The 16917-nt window shown below is 42.4% G+C and overlaps 1 protein-coding gene and 1 long non-coding RNA gene across 3 annotated transcripts in view; one reads left to right on the forward strand and one right to left on the reverse strand.

The window, feature by feature from the left end:
* The window catches only part of PPP2R2B (protein phosphatase 2 regulatory subunit Bbeta), a 421403-nt gene that overhangs the window by 283203 nt on the left and 121283 nt on the right, over positions 1–16917 (reverse strand). The gene's annotated exons all lie outside the window — the stretch shown is intronic.
* Positions 1941–8768, forward strand: LOC120978012. Its single transcript, XR_005774031.1, has 3 exons — positions 1941–2053; positions 3427–3430; positions 8756–8768. It is a non-coding gene; the product is annotated as an uncharacterized LOC120978012 (long non-coding RNA).

Here is a 16917-nt window from a genome sequence, read left to right on the forward strand (position 1 = left end):
GTGATCCACCCAAAGCGTAGACTTAAACCTGATCTATCATCTCTGGAGAGACTGGGAAAAAAGCAGTGAATTAATGCCATCCAACTGTAGAGAACTTTGGCTTATCTGTAAGACCTCCTGCACACGACTGTAACCCTATTATGCGATCTGCAAAAGACAGATGTGCTCCATTTGCATCACGCAATTTTCAAAGAGCCCACTGTAAAAAAGCCTATTTTTATCCACAAAACGGACAACAGGACATATTCCATAATTTACAGTCTGGCCGCAAGATGTAGATAGTACTAGGATGACATCAGTGCGCTGTCCGTGTTTTTGCGGACCCATAGAAATTAATGGATCCTTGCGTGTCCCATTCATATCCATAAAAAAATGCGGATTGGACAGGGACCAAAAATACAGTTGCGGGGGAAAAAAATCCAAATACATACATGAAAAGTTTGTAGAATCATACCCAAAAAGACTTCAGGCTGCAAACACTTCAAAAAGTGACGAAGTTAGGCTACTCTTACATATGCGCTTTGCATAGGATGTCAAAATCAGGGGCAACGCTTCCGTTTTGTCCTCATTCATTGTCAATGGGGACAAAACAGAACAGGATACATCATGAGGCATTCCGTTCTGGTTTGTTCAGTTTTTTGACTGGACATGAAACCGCTGCAAGCGGTTGACTTGGGGTCCATTCACACGTTCGCAATTCTGATCCACATTTTGTGGAACGGAATTGCGAACCCATTCATTTCTATGGGGCCGCACGATGTGTGGCCCGGATCTGGAAATGCATTTCCGTTCCCGAAAAATAGAACATGTCCTATTCTTGTCCAAAATTGCAGACAAGATTAGGCATATTCTATTATAGTGGCGGCGATATGCGGTCCGCAAAATGCAGAACGCACATTGCCGGTGTTCGTGTTTTGCGGATCCACAAAACACATACGGATGTGTGAATGGACCCTTACAATGTTCTTAGTGACGGATCCAGTTTGTTCAGATTCGATTTAATACAACCACATCCGAACTGAATGGATGCATCTGGATGTATTGAATAGAACTGAAGCGTTTCGCTCCGGTTTGAAATCCTCTGCCAGATCTCAAATCCAAATGCAAACACATATGTGAAAGTAGCCTAAAAAGTTCCATTTTAAAATATCACGCTCGCTATAAAATGTAATTGACATGCCCCTGAGAAAAAAGGTAAGGTATATTCATGGGAAAATGGATAGCATGATTAATGTTCCTGTCTGACCTTGAACCATTACAGTGAAACAGCATGAGCTTGCAGAAACATTAGAATATTCATATTTTCCTCTAGCCTAAGGACATCGCACACTGAAAATATGGAGAAAAATCAATCGAAGAAAAATTAACTCTGCCAATCTGGAAAATGTAAAGAAAGTAAAAACAGGCCATTATGTTTCATCTTCTCATCTCTACAGGAAAAAAAATGAATCAGTAATTGTGTGGAAAAGACAGTTATGTTGGTGAACAGTCTCACCTAAGTGATTCTAAACATCCATCTATACAAAATGTGGGCTTGTCTACTAAAAAAAAATTAAAAAAATAAACCTAAATTGTGATGCACACCAATAATTCATTATAAGAGAATAAACCCCTTAAAAGGGTTGCGTCACAAAACATATTCAACATTTTTCAAAACAGCACTTAAATCAAAATACTTTTGTAATTGCATGCATTTAAAAATGTAGTATACCCAGTGTGTTATTCAATTAAATGTATCTGTATAGCGCCACCTGCTGTTTGTTATTTTCTTTATTTTTCTGTCCATTTCACTGTGCTGGTCGAACATGCTCAGTTTAAATCTTCAACTGCCACCAGCCATATGTTCTGTTAGAAGCTGCGACAGTCACAGCGCGAGAGTGGCAGCAGAAAGGACACAACCCCGAGCTCCCAGGCTGAAGATAATCTAGCAGAGTGGGTCCATTCACACGTCCGTGTGTGTTTTGCGGATCCGCAAAACACGGACTCCGGCAATGTGCGTTCCGCATGTTGCAGACTGCACATCGCAGGCACTTAATAAAAAATGCCTAATCTTGTCCGCAATTGCGGACAAGAATAGGACATATTCTATTTTTTTCGGGATCGGAATTGCGGGTCCGCATTTCCGGATCCGGGCTGCACATCGTGCGGCCCCATAGAAATGAATGGGTCCGCAATTCCGTTCCGCAAAATGCAGAACGGAATTGCGGACGTGTGAATGAACTCTTATTGGAGCAGTGAATGTGGAGATCTCTGGATCCATGTGAGGTACAGGGCTGGTTCTAGCTTTGTTAGAAAGAGGTTGTCATGTACTATCTGATGTCTGATTTTCATTTTTACATCAATCATTGCATTGTCCTTTAATAGCAAGTGACTAGCTCCAAATCAGACCAAAATGAGTTTGTCGTCTGCTCAGCCTTTGAGCCAATTACTGTGTTATAACCTGGGCTCACCATAGGATCTTCTAGTGGCTAGTCCAACCCTGTGGTGAACAAACTAAACGTATATGTGTGAACAGACAATGCAGTCATGCAGACGGGTAATTTATTAAATGGGTCAATGACCGGCATTCCAGGTGAATTTAGGAAACTTATTAGGCTCCTTTTCTCCTTTGCCCTCCCTATTAAACCACCCACTCCCACTGAACTCACTGCTACATCCATATAGGGAAATGAGTGACTTACAGCTCATTGAAGGATCAAATTATATGCTGGGCTACTTTCACACTAGCGTTATTCTTTTCCAGTATTGAGTTCCGTCCTAGGGGCTCAGTACCGGAAAATAACTAATCAGTTTTATTCTAATACATTCTGAATGGAGAGTAATCCGTTCAGGAAGCATCAGGATGTCTTCAGTTCAGTATTTTTGACTTTTCAGGACGGAGATAAAACCGTAGCATGCTACGGTATTATCTCCGTCCAAAATTCCGGAACACTTGCCGGCATTTTTTCCCTTTGAAATGCATTAACTGCCTGCCGGAATCCTCTGCCGCATGTGTGAAAGTAACCTTATTCATTGTCTATGGGAGGGTGGAGACGGAGCAGAGCGAGAAAGAAGCAGAAAGACACACACAGACATGCTTCTTCAGCAGCAATTAGCAGGCTTCTACTGGCCCACAGCGGAACACGCAAATCCCTTGGGGGGACCCTGAGCAAGGTGGGCCCCTAGGACTCTATCCCCTATGCAAGTGGCATATGGAACAGTACAATGTACTACATACAGATAGACAGCATCCACCACCTCAACCAGCATAGGTCTATGAAAAAAAAAAAAAAAAAAAATGGATAATTAACTAGGTAGTTTGCTAAAATGACTACAGATGCTTTTAGGTGGCTGAGATGACTTCTAGATATAGAGGCAGGCTATCTAGTATCCTCTTTCCTTAGGGACCTGCCTTCTGAAAGTCACTGAAGGGTCCTTCATAATCAGTTTTGTAACGTCTTTGCCACCTGTCAGTGTGTGAGCAAATAATATTTGCATGAAGCTGTACAGTGGGCCCCCAATATGCATTTTACTGGTGGGCCATCAGCAGCCCTGTCCGACACTGGCTATTAGTGTGTTTTACTGTCTCACAGCTTCTGGATTTACATGTACACGGCTCAAAACTCATCTACAATGCTTCCATGCTGCTGTTTCTTCTCAGCTTGAGAGACAGTGGTAGAGGAGCAAAATGTCCTGTCTCTATGTGTAATCTATGAGGAGACATTATAACAGCTATTCTCTATTCACCATCACTAATTCTCCATGGTCTCTGAGCTAGTCTGAAAATGCTGAAAACTGGTGAAAATGCAGAATGTAGATGCTATAAATGGTCAAATATAGCGTTATTCACCATGTAGACACACTTCAAATTATTCTGAAAGTTCACCTGAAATGACAGGTATGCTTTAGGTTCAACGTTCTTGGACCAAATTTTAGCAGGATATAGGCTTTATTTACAAAGTGCAGGTTTGGCGCAGTTTTTCCATTAGCTTTTGACATCCCAAACCAAGGCGAGTGACTCATTTGGAGCATCAAGGGTGAAAAGCAGCACAAAACATAACCTTTATGAATCTGGCAACAACAGTAATCAAAGTGAGGCCTCCTGCACACGACCGTATTTTTTTTCACTTTCCGTTCCTTTTTTGCGTTCCGTATGCGGAACCATTCACTTCAATGAGTCCGCAAGAAACAACGGAAGGTACTCCATATGCATTCAGTTTCTGTATTTCCGTCCTATTATTGCCCTATTTGGTTCCGCAAAAAAATGGAATGCATCAGTATGTCTTCCGTATCCGTTCTGTTTTTGCGGAACCATCTATTGAAAATGTTATGCCCAGCCCAATTTTTTTATGTACTTACTGTTTAAACATTATTGTATGCTTCCGTTTCCGATCCACAAAAAATGGATCACAAACGGAAACCAAACAGAAAAACGGAATGGAAGAGGAACCAAAACACTACTGGAACAAAAAAATAATAATAATGGACCGCAAAACCATACGGTCGTGTGCAGGAGGCCTAAGGCTAATTTCAGACTAGCAATTCTAGATCCAGCAGGGAACAGCCTGCCAGATCTCTCTGCATTCTAGCATTGCTGGAAGCTACCGCATCGATGTCTGGCCAATTGTCTATAATGGGACTAGAGGGGATCCGGCTGGAATCCAGCAAATATGCCTAGTGAATTAGGTCAGCGTGTGTCAGATCGTCAACTCCGGCAGATGTCTAACGCTAGTGTGATACTAGCCTAACACAAATGCAGTAATTGTCTTCAAAAGTGTCTCTCCCCCTATGATAACCAGAAGGAAACCACAGACACCAAAATATACTACGGCCATACACAGCCCACTCACAATGCCCCACGTTTATTCTGCTGAGGGACATTCCACTTTAGGCTACTTTCACACTCACGTTTTGGCCTTCTGTTTGTGAGATCCATTCAGGGCTCTCACAAGCGGTCCAAAACAGATCAGTTTTGCCCTAATGCATTCTAAATGGAAAAGGATCTGCTCAGAATGCATCAGTTTGCCTCCAATCTCCATTCCACTTTGGAGGCGGACATCAAAACTTCGCTTGCAGCGTTTTGGTGTCCCTCTGACGAAACTGAGCCAAACGGATCCGTTCTGACACACAATGCAAGTCAATGGGGATGAATCCGTTTTCTATGACACAATCGAAAACGGATCCATCCTCCATTGACTTTCAATGGTGTTTAAGACGGATCCGTCTTGACTATGTTAAAGGAATTCTGTCAACACATTTTACCCCCTACAGTAAAACATAGCTACTTGTAGGTCTCCCTGAGCTGTATTAAATGATGCCCTTATTAACTAATAGTCTTGATTTATGCGCACGACGATGCCATTACCTGTAGTCTGCACAGGCGCAGACTACAGTGTGTAGTGCGCACGCGCAGGATTTCAAACAGGCTCAGGGATTACATCAGCGCGCCGGCTCTTGAATATATTATATTAGAGGCGGCGCTGGACTCAGGAAGGCAGCGCTGGGCACTGGACCGAGGGGTGCGGCTGGGCACCAAGTTAGGAAAGGACATCCCCTTGGGCACCTTATGTAAGTCATTATAAAATCGATTTTAGTAATATGCTAAAGAAATAAATCAAGACCATTAGTTAATAAGGGCATCATTTAATACAGCTCAGGGAGACCTACAAGTAACTATGTTTTACTGTAGAGAGGAAAATGTGGTGACAGAATCCGTTTAAAGATAATACAAACTGATCCGTTCTGAATGGATGCAGACGTTTGTATTATCTGAACGGATCTGTCTGTGCAGATCCATGAAGGATCCACACCAAACGCAAGTGTGAAAGTAGCCTTAGGCCTCTTTCACACGGGCATTGCGGGAAAAGGTGCGGGTGCGTTGCGGGTGCGTTACGGGCGTCGCGTGAGAAAAATCGGCATCTTTGGTACCCAAAGCCGAACTTCTTCACAGAAGTTCGGGTTTGGGTTAGGTGCTGGGTAGATTGTATTATTTTCCCTTATAACATGGTTATTTTTATTGGTAGATTAATTAAGGTTGTGTTTTAAAGATTTTTTATTTTTTTTTGGTTGGAGGGGTGAAAACAAACATTTAAGATTGCATCCAATTTGTTGGTGAAATTAATCAATCATTCATTACCGTATATTGTTGTGTAGTGTCCCACTGCGTAAGGGTGGGCACTACTCAAGGGTCAATTGGGTCACGTTGTTCTCCACCTCCTGTGGAACATGGTTATGGTATTTTATATTGCATTATAATGTGTATTTTCATGTTATTTCCTGTGTACCAGGCCTGCTAGGGGTGTAGTTCCTCCTCCTAGGCAGTAGAGGGAGCTAAGGAACCCCCTAGTATATATAGTCAGGTCCAGTCCAGAGAGAGGGAGTGTGGTCAGAAGCCAAGTGTGCACTTTAACCAGAGGTTAGCTGAAGAGCAGCTTCTGACATGCAGCTAGATAGCCCAGGTTCCTAGCTTGCACCCAGGAGAAGAAGTTGCCTCCTGAAGATATCTAGCACCAAAGTACAGTGCAGAGCCACTTTTATCCAGCTAAGTAGAAAGCTGAAGGGCAGAAGGATATTTACAGCAAGAGGATTTACACCAGAGGAAGGATTCCCTACCCAAGGATAAAGCCAGCTATAGGGCATACGGGCCTTGGAGAAAGCCAGACAGTATCTGAGGAAAATACAGCCTGATCTGTAAGTGTTATTCCCTCTGAGTATCTTGCAAAGACTTTGCCTGCCACTAATGTGAAGCCTGTAACACGACTGACTGATCCAGACAGGTCTGGGAGGAGAAGGTAGCAGCGACTTGCTACTCGCGATAGCTTCTGAGTTTGCTCCGTGGTTCAGGGTATGTCATCCGGGTTTTGCCTTGTGAACCTTTTTGTCCTGACTGGGAGTTTGTAGGCATCCTTCTCAGGTGAGTCCTGTCTGCCAGTCCCAGCTACTATATTAGTTTGTTTCACTTGCAGTCATTGCCAGATATAGTCTTTACTTCCAGTGCTATTCTGACCTTTGAAGGAGATCGTTTGACGGTGTTGCTGTGGAGCTCTTGCCCAGCGTGGACTGTCGTGTTTGGGATCGCCTTCTCTGCTCGTGACTGGATAAGTCTATCTCTGCCGTAGATAGTTTGTTTGCTTGTTGCTGTCTTCCCCTGTTGTTCTCCTAGGCGTGAGTGATGGTGACTAGTGCTCCCATCGGCCTTTCCCCAGTCTAGTCTTGTTAGGGTGAGTGAGGGTTTAGGCATCCTGCTCACCGCACGGGTTCACACCCAGTCTAGGGTATCAGGGCAGACAGGTGCCAGCTTAGGGTTAGTCAGGGGTGGCCATTCTATTTCCAATCCGTAGATAAGGGTCCCCCCTTCCCCTCCGTCTGGTGCGTCACGACTGCTGCTGGGGTAGTGGTCGTGACAGCCTGCCTGTGACCAACATTGTACATGCGGAACTAACTGAAACCTGTAAATAGTTGAACTGTTCAGTAAAAAGAAGTTCGGGTTCACTGCAACTTTGTGTACCTAAATTATTCCTACAACAAATCGGTGTGCCACCATTACCGGCACTGGCGTCACGAACTATAAGGGATCTTGCCACCGGCACATTAAACTTCCAACACCCAGGGCACCTCTCCTACCACCTGGCCTGGTCCCTATACACAGAGAGTGCCCCAGAGGATTCATGTGCCAGCCTCTCCATCACTGCTGTACGCCTGCCCAGGGTAAATAAAAACTGAGTACCAAGAGCAACCCTCGGTTTGTTAACTACCCCTGTGACCTCATATTCGCTCACCTTGCAGAACTGGCAAACTGCAGTTGTGGTCGTTTTCTATGCATACAGAGTTTAAGATAATATCGCTTAATAATATCCTGTTTCACACTACTGGCAGTAGATTTGGCATTACAGCCTGGAAGAACTACTGCAGTCCGTGGTGAAAGAAGGCTAAACTTGTGTACAGTATGAGGGCTCATGCACACGGTCATATTTTTAGTCCTCAGATACATGTTTTTTGCAGCTCGGATGCAGACCCATTCAGTTCAAAACCCGTGTGCTGTCCGCATTCATCTGTTCTGTGGCCCCACAAAAAAACAAGAACATATCCTATTGTTGTTCATTTTGCAGACAAGGATAGGACATTTCTGCATGACATGCATTCAGCTGGTATCCCCATTTTGCTGATCCGCGATTTGCAGACTGCAAAACACGTACGGCCATGAGTTCTAAGCCTGTATGAAAGCTCAGTGCATGTGCTGCATATTTTGTGCCTATGGGACCAAGAAATTCCTTCCTGAAACGAGTTTAAATTCAATCCATTCATTGACATTAACTATTATGGCCATGTGCATGGAGCTTAAGTGGCTTATAGACCCCTTTAAATATCAGACTTGTGCACACATTTAAAGTATATATGACCAAACAAAATATTTTTGCCACGAAGAAAATACAGTGAGATGACTCACTGAAATTAATACCTTAAATTTTGAAAAATACTGACTTTAAAGAGCAGATCGTAAAAAATAATTAAGTAAATAAATTTTAGTATGAGACGCCACCAATAACATTGAAACGCTATTGAACGCTACCATCTAGTGGCAAAATAAGCAACTACAATCATGATTCATTCTCAATATAACAGCAAAGAACTGGGGCCTTAAATTGTGAAATATTAAACAGTTAATCAAGATACAAAATTATGTTATGCAGGTTAAATCGGGTCTCCAAGACTGGGCCAAACTCATGCATGGGGGATTTGTTGCAGAAAGGTCTACAACTGAAATACATTTCAGCAGGTTTTTGTCTGCAGCACATCCATGGATTTTTGTAAGCTAGATACATTTTTGCAACAAATCTGCTATGTATTAACTTATTTTATTAATATGCATCCATATCGGTGTCCTCTTAAGCATAAAAAGGCACTGTAGGCGCTACATCTGGGGGCATAACACTTGAAGATCTACTTAGAAGCACAGTACTGGAAGTCTGTCAAACAAATCTACAGTCTTGGCCAAAAGTTTTGAGAATGACACAAATATTAGTTTTCACAAAGTTTGCTGCTAAACTGCTTTTAGATCATTGTTTCAGTTGTTTCTGTGATGTAGTGAAATATAATTACACGCACTTCATACGTTTCAAAGGCTTTTATCGACAATTACATGACATTTATGCAAAGAGTCAGTATTTGCAGTATTGGCCCTTCTTTTTCAGGACCTCTGCAATTCGACTGGGCATGCTCTCAATCAACTTCTGGGCCAATTCCTGACTGATAGCAACCCATTCTTTCATAATCACTTCTTGGAGATGGTCAGAATTAGTGGGTTTTTGTTTGTCCACCCGCCTCTTAAGGATTGACCACAAGTTCTCAATGGAATTAAGATCTGGGGAGTTTCCAGGCCATGGACCCAAAATGTCAACGTTTTGGTCCCCGAGCCACTTAGTTATCACTTTTGCCTTATGGCACGGTGCTCCATCGTGCTGGAAAATGCATTGTTCTTCACCAAACTGTTGTTGGATTGTTGGAAGAAGTTGCTGTTGGAGGGGGTTTTGGTACCATTCTTTATTCATGGCTGTGTTTTTGGGCAAAATTGTGAGTGAGCCCACTCCCTTGGATGAGAAGCAACCCCACACATGAATGGTCTCAAGATGCTTTACTGTTGGCATGACACAGGACTGATGGTAGCGCTCACCTTTTCTTCTCCGGACAAGCCTTTTTCCAGATGCCCCAAACAATCGGAAAGAGGCTTAATCAGAGAATATGACTTTGCCCCAGTCCTCAGCAGTCCATTCACCATACTTTCTGCAGAAGATCAATCTGTCCCTGATGTTTTTTTTGGAGAGAAGTGGCTTCTTTGCTGCCCTTCTTGACACCAGGCCATCTTCCAAAAGTCTTCGCCTCACTGTGCGTGCAGATGCGCTCACACCTGCCTGCTGCCATTCCTGAGCAAGCTCTGCACTGGTGGCACTCCGATCCCGCAGCCGAATGCTCTTTAGGAGACGATCCTGGCGCTTGCTGGACTTTCTTGGATGCCCTGAAGACTTCTTAACCAAGAATTGAACCTCTTTCCTTGAAGTTCTTGATGATCCTATAAATTGTTGATTGAGGTGCAATCTTAGTAGCCACAATATCCTTGCCTGTGAAGCCATTTTTATGCAACGCAATGATGGCTGCACGTGTTTCTTTGCAGGTCACCATGGTTAACAATGGAAGAACAATGATTTCAAGCATCACCCTCCTTTTAACATGTCAAGTCTGCCATTTTAACCCAATCAGCCTGACATAATGATCTCCAGCCTTGTGCTCGTCAACATTCTCACCTGAGTTAACAAGACGATTACCGAAATGATCTCAGCAGGTCCTTTAATGACAGCAATGAAATGCAGTGGAAAGGTTTTTTTGGGATTAAGTTAATTTTCATGGCAAAGAAGGACTATGCAATTCATCTGATCACTCTTCATAACATTCTGGAATATATGCAAATTGCTATTATAAAAACTTAAGCAGCAACTTTTCCAATTTCCAATATTTATGTAATTCTCAAAACTTTTGGCCACGACTGTATATATATATATATATATATATATATATATATATATATATATATGTAGAAGGGTGTGGGCAGCACAGCTGTCTGGACGGTACGGTCGGAGTGCCAGCGGCTGAGGAGGCGATCCACCTCCAACGATATAAAAGTTGAAAAATCCACAGCACATCCAAGTTGTAAAAGTAAAAAGACGCTTTATTCACCAGACACGCGACGTTTCGATCCGCTCAATGGGATCTTTTTCAAGCAGTGACAAAAGTGGGCAGTGCATAGTGCATATTTATGCGGTTTAAACATAATTAAACAATTAACAAATCAAATACATTTATCACATATAATACAATGAAAACAGCAATAAAATAATGTTATCACTTGTTTTTGAACAATCAGACTCTGCAACTCATTTAAGTGTATCACAATGGCATTATTCCTTCTTGTACAATACATCATAGCCATCGAGAATATAACATAATACATTAATTGTGATAATAGTGAATACAGGTGTAAGTCTTTCCAATACCTTAATAATCTAAAGTGCACAGGTGTACCTTCAGTTGGAGATGACATGGATCGCGGGAGTATGTGGTGAAGTCAAAACACATGGATCTCGGCGTATCAGACAATGCAATGCGCATGTCAAAGGACCTTTCCAAATAGTTTAGTCACGTGATCGCGCGTACACCGGTCACGTAGTGCGCATGTCCAAGGACCTTGGAACATGTGATCGCACCACGTGATCACGCATCCGATCACGTGATCAAAAATATCACGTCACAGGAAGGGAAAGGGGATTCTAAATGTTCCGTACTTTACACTACCTAAGAACAGCTGATCGTGTATCCAATCATGTGATCCAATGTATGATCGCCTCATCATGAAAAGTATATACATGTAGAATAATTAGCTAGATAATATAGTAATCTTGGTGGTATCTGCATCTCAATACATGAAAACCCTGTCTGCATCAGCATATCCTGATCACCGTATGTCAGTGTTGACCGCAACTCTCCGGCTCCGATATGGGAGGCATATACATATGGGTCAGTGGTTCATCAGGGAATTTAACAGGCAACATCTTAGACGGAAATACCGTTATATAAGGAAGGCGAAGGAGAAGGTGTATAGTGAGCGGTAGTACCGCCAGATCCCAATTCGAGTTGTCAGCTCAAAGTGGTCGTTCTAGTGCCTCCCAGTCATATCGAGGAACACAACCAATGTGGCCCGGTTGTCACCGCATAGCCCCAGGTTGAAATAACCCCCTGTTCCTAGGATCCCATTCCTGGAGATCCAATGTAACAGCCCGGGGTCATCCTCTAGGCTGGGGGGCAATCACAAGAAAACACCCATTAGAGACACATTCACAACCTACCATGTATATGCATGATAGTGATTTTCGCATTAAAAATGAATCCATCGCTAATAAGTTTGCATTGGACCTTATTTTACTTAACATGGAGTTTCTTCAAAAAGATTTGGCTGATACCACCGAAAAACAGGAAGCTTTACAAGCCACATTATGTTCCCTGTTGTCCACAGATGAATATCAGGAATATTTATCTAAATTTCAACTGTTCCTGGATAAATTAAGGACTGAAATACAGGATACAAAGCGCAGCAAATGGCAGCGCGATTTATCGGATTACAACACAGGGAATGTCTACAACTGGACAATGAATCACCAGCCACAACAACGCACTCAAAAAGCTGGAAAGAAACCTCCCATCAGGGACTTAATCCAAATGCAAGGAAACAACCTTGTTACTGAGCCTTTTTTAGAGCACACAGCAATTTTGTCAGGAAGAAACGAACGCGACGCGGAGGACGAAAACGCCACCGCTATCAACACAAAAACAAGGAGCAAGAGGCCATTTGTCAAAAAACGCAACTGAATGATGCCAACATTGTGGTAAATATTTCATCACATGTTTTGTCAGATACACAATTGAGTGTGTTGGCCAGGGGTTTGAGTTTTTGTCCTAATAGTAATACAGATTGGTTACAACTTGAAGCGGACTTATATCAATTTTTCCGTAGACTTAAACTCAGAACCTGGTTTTCAACACATTCATTCACAGACAAAATCAGTACCCATACTGAATTGAAATTGAGTGACTATAACCTGTTCAATAAGAGTGATTTTGTTCCACCTGTGTCTTCTCCAGCAATTGAGTTATTCATTGATGCAGTGATCAAAGATGTAAATACATTGAAACTGAATGCTCACAGCAAATTTGTACACCCTAATATGACATTACTGGAGTGGCGCGCTGTTGATGAGTTGGTCCATGACCACAGTCTCACCATCAAGCCTGCTGACAAGGGCGGTGCGATTGTGGTCATGGACACTCATCAATACATTGCAGAGGCCAATAGACAGTTGGATGATTGTGAGGTCTACCAAAAATTGAATACCGACCCCAGATGGGATATTGAACGTAAGATACAGAGTGTGATACAGGGGGCTAGCAATGCTGGCATTATTGATGACTAGCTTAGAGATTTTCTAACAATTTCACATCCCATGACACCTTTTCTATACTTGCTGCCCAAGATCCACAAAAATCTTAAAACTCCACCTGGGAGACCCATTGTCTCGGGCCGAGGCTCCATCTTGTCCAATATTTCTATTTTCTTAGATAGGATATTACGACAATACGCAGTATCAGCTCAATCTTATATTCAGGACACTTCGGATTTTCTGAATAAACTGGCAATGACTACCGTTCCACCGAATGCAATTTTAGCATCGTTGGACATTGCCAGTTTGTACACCTCAATCCGACATGATTTTGGGATTGAAATAGTCACTAGGGCTCTGACCCAGTCGACCTTTTCAGCTGAATGTCAGGACTTTATTCTACAACTACTACATTTGGTACTGACATGTAATTATTTTTTGTTTGGAGATTACTTTTACCTCCAGAGGAAGGGGACCGCCATGGGGTCCAATGTGGCCCCGACTTACGCCAACATGGCGGTCTCCTTCCTCGAAGAGATGTACATCTATGTGTCGCCCCACTTCCGGCATGTCTTGAGGTGGTGGCGATACATAGATGACATTTTTTTGATTTGGACTGGGTCAGAGAATGCACTTGAGTTTTTTCATTTTTTGAATACTATTGATATAGATATTAAATTCACATTGGAACATTCAAGCGAACAGATTCACTTTTTGGACACTGTTGTGACTATCAAAGAGGGTGTGCTATCGACGAGCTTGTATTCCAAGCCCACTGATCGCAATACCCTATTGAGCTACAACAGTGCACATCCAAGAGCCATGGTGAAATCACTCCCTTTGAGTCAGTTCTACCGTGCTAAACGCATTGTGAGCAATAATGATGAATTACCGGATACCCTCAAACGCATGACACAGGCCTTTGTGGATAGAAATTATCCTCTATCTTTATTAAATGAACACCTTACTACGACACAAGAGAAATCACGTGACGATCTTCTCAAAAAGAAGGATAAGAATAACAACAAACAAATTAAGAGAATTCCTCTAGTCACTACTTACACTGAAGATAGTATACAGGTTAGACAAATCATATTAAAAACACTGGCCGGTATTAAAGAGTGGACATGGGGGAATTTAAGAATTTCTTCTTCCTCCCCTCAGGTCATACAAGAGAGCTAGGAATCTCAAAGACAAAATAATACACACTGACATAGGCCCACAAAAAGAATCTGGTCAGACCTTTTTACGTTGCCCTAAATTGGGAAGTTTTCCTTGCCTAAATTGTATAAATTGTCGCTATATGCAGAAAGGTAGTTTCTTTCTGCATCCATCGACACAGAAAAAATATCAAATTAAACATTATTTAACATGCGAATCCTCATTCGTTGTATATATTCTTTGGTGCCCATGTCAGTTATTATACGTGGGGGAAACCTCACTGGATTTTAAAAGTCGAATCAACCAACATCGGTATACCATCCGCAAAAAACGTATGGATCTCCCAGTTCCAAAACATTTCACTGACATGGGCCACAAAGAAAGTGACCTTAAATTTATGCTCATAGATCACATTCCTACTCCCTGTAAAGGTGGCAATAGACACAGTTTACTCAAGAAATGTGAGATCCGATGGATCGCCAGACTAAACACCTTGAGACCCCAAGGGTTAAACGTGGATTATAGGCCCTGGCTTTTGTCTTGAGTGGTCATGTTGGGATTCTGCTCGCCTGTTCCAGTTTGTAGTTATTTGTGGTAGTGGTTGAACTAACAAGGTAATTCTATATATTGTTTTTATTGTCTTCAGGGGATGGTGACAATTGATCTGGTTTTTGCCAGGGGAGAGCGGTGCAAGGTCAACCGGCTGGATCATTATGGGACCTGGATTAGTCATATCACGAAGTTTCATTCTTTTTTCTTTATACACATTAATAACTGGTAGTCCTTGAGTATTATAGTATATGATAAATTTTTTCTGCACTTAGCACATTGACATTGCCATGCACAGCATTGTCATGGGTGACCGATGATGTTCAGAAAGCGACCTGCATTCTCTGGCCGGTTATGGGGGTTGCCTTTGGAGTCAGTGGTATCAGAGGGATAGGCGACACTAGGATAGCTCTAATGGGTGTTTTCTTGTGATTGCCCCCCAGCCTAGAGGATGACCCCGGGCTGTTACATTGGATCTCCAGGAATGGGATCCTAGGAACAGGGGGTTATTTCAACCTGGGGCTATGCGGTGACAACCGGGCCACATTGGTTGTGTTCCTCGATATGACTGGGAGGCACTAGAACGACCACTTTGAGCTGACAACTCGAATTGGGATCTGGCGGTACTACCGCTCACTATACACCTTCTCCTTCGCCTTCCTTATATAACGGTATTTCCGTCTAAGATGTTGCCTGTTAAATTCCCTGATGAACCACTGACCCATATGTATATGCCTCCCATATCGGAGCCGGAGAGTTGCGGTCAACACTGACATACGGTGATCAGGATATGCTGATGCAGACAGGGTTTTCATGTATTGAGATGCAGATACCACCAAGATTACTATATTATCTAGCTAATTATTCTACATGTATATACTTTTCATGATGAGGCGATCATACATTGGATCACATGATTGGATACACGATCAGCTGTTCTTAGGTAGTGTAAAGTACGGAACATTTAGAATCCCCTTTCCCTTCCTGTGACGTGATATTTTTGATCACGTGATCGGATGCGTGATCACGTGGTGCGATCACATGTTCCAAGGTCCTTGGACATGCGCACTACGTGACCGGTGTACGCGCGATCACGTGACTAAACTATTTGGAAAGGTCCTTTGACATGCGCATTGCATTGTCTGATACGCCGAGATCCATGTGTTTTGACTTCACCACATACTCCCGCGATCCATGTCATCTCCAACTGAAGGTACACCTGTGCACTTTAGATTATTAAGGTATTGGAAAGACTTACACCTGTATTCACTATTATCACAATTAATGTATTATGTTATATTCTCGATGGCTATGATGTATTGTACAAGAAGGAATAATGCCATTGTGATACACTTAAATGAGTTGCAGAGTCTGATTGTTCAAAAACAAGTGATAACATTATTTTATTGCTGTTTTCATTGTATTATATGTGATAAATGTATTTGATTTGTTAATTGTTTAATTATGTTTAAACCGCATAAATATGCACTATGCACTGCCCACTTTTGTCACTGCTTGAAAAAGATCCCATTGAGCGGATCGAAACGTCGCGTGTCTGGTGAATAAAGCCATCTTTTTACTTTTACAACTTGGATGTGCTGTGGATTTTTCAACACACACTATATATATATATATATATATTATATACACACGTACTCCTTTTTTAATTTTTTTTATTTATTTATTTAGGGAGGGAATTATGTAGGTGCTGTCATGGGCTCATGGAAAACATATTACCGGTAAGAGTAATTGAAGTATTTCCATTACGCCCCATGACAGCACCTGTGAGAGACTAGACTAGATAACTATTAGGGAGGGACTACAGCCTGCAGCACCTTTCTCCCAAAAGACATATCCTGCGCAGATAAAAGGTCCAACCTATAGTGCTTGTAAAACGTAGAGGGGGAAATCCACGTTGCAGCCCTACAGATTTGTTCAATGGCAGCGCACCCTCTTTCTGCACAGGAAGAGGCTAATGCCCTGGTGGAATGCGCTGAAAAATCTGAAGGGACCTGACAATCTGATAGTGAATATGCCAGACATATCGCTCTCTTGATCCATCTGGCTAAAGTATGGCTTGTAACTTTCGAGCCCCTGTTCTGACCCTGAAACTGAACAAAGAGTTGCAGGGTTTTTCTAAAGCCCTTCGTAGACTCTAAATATGCACAGACACACCTTCTGACATCTAAAGTATGAAAGGATCTTTGGAAAGGAATCCTCCTGTCCCTGGACAGGAAACAGGAAA

The sequence above is a fragment of the Bufo bufo genome, chromosome 1, assembly GCF_905171765.1.
Source record: "Bufo bufo chromosome 1, aBufBuf1.1, whole genome shotgun sequence".
Lineage (NCBI taxonomy): Eukaryota > Metazoa > Chordata > Amphibia > Anura > Bufonidae > Bufo > Bufo bufo.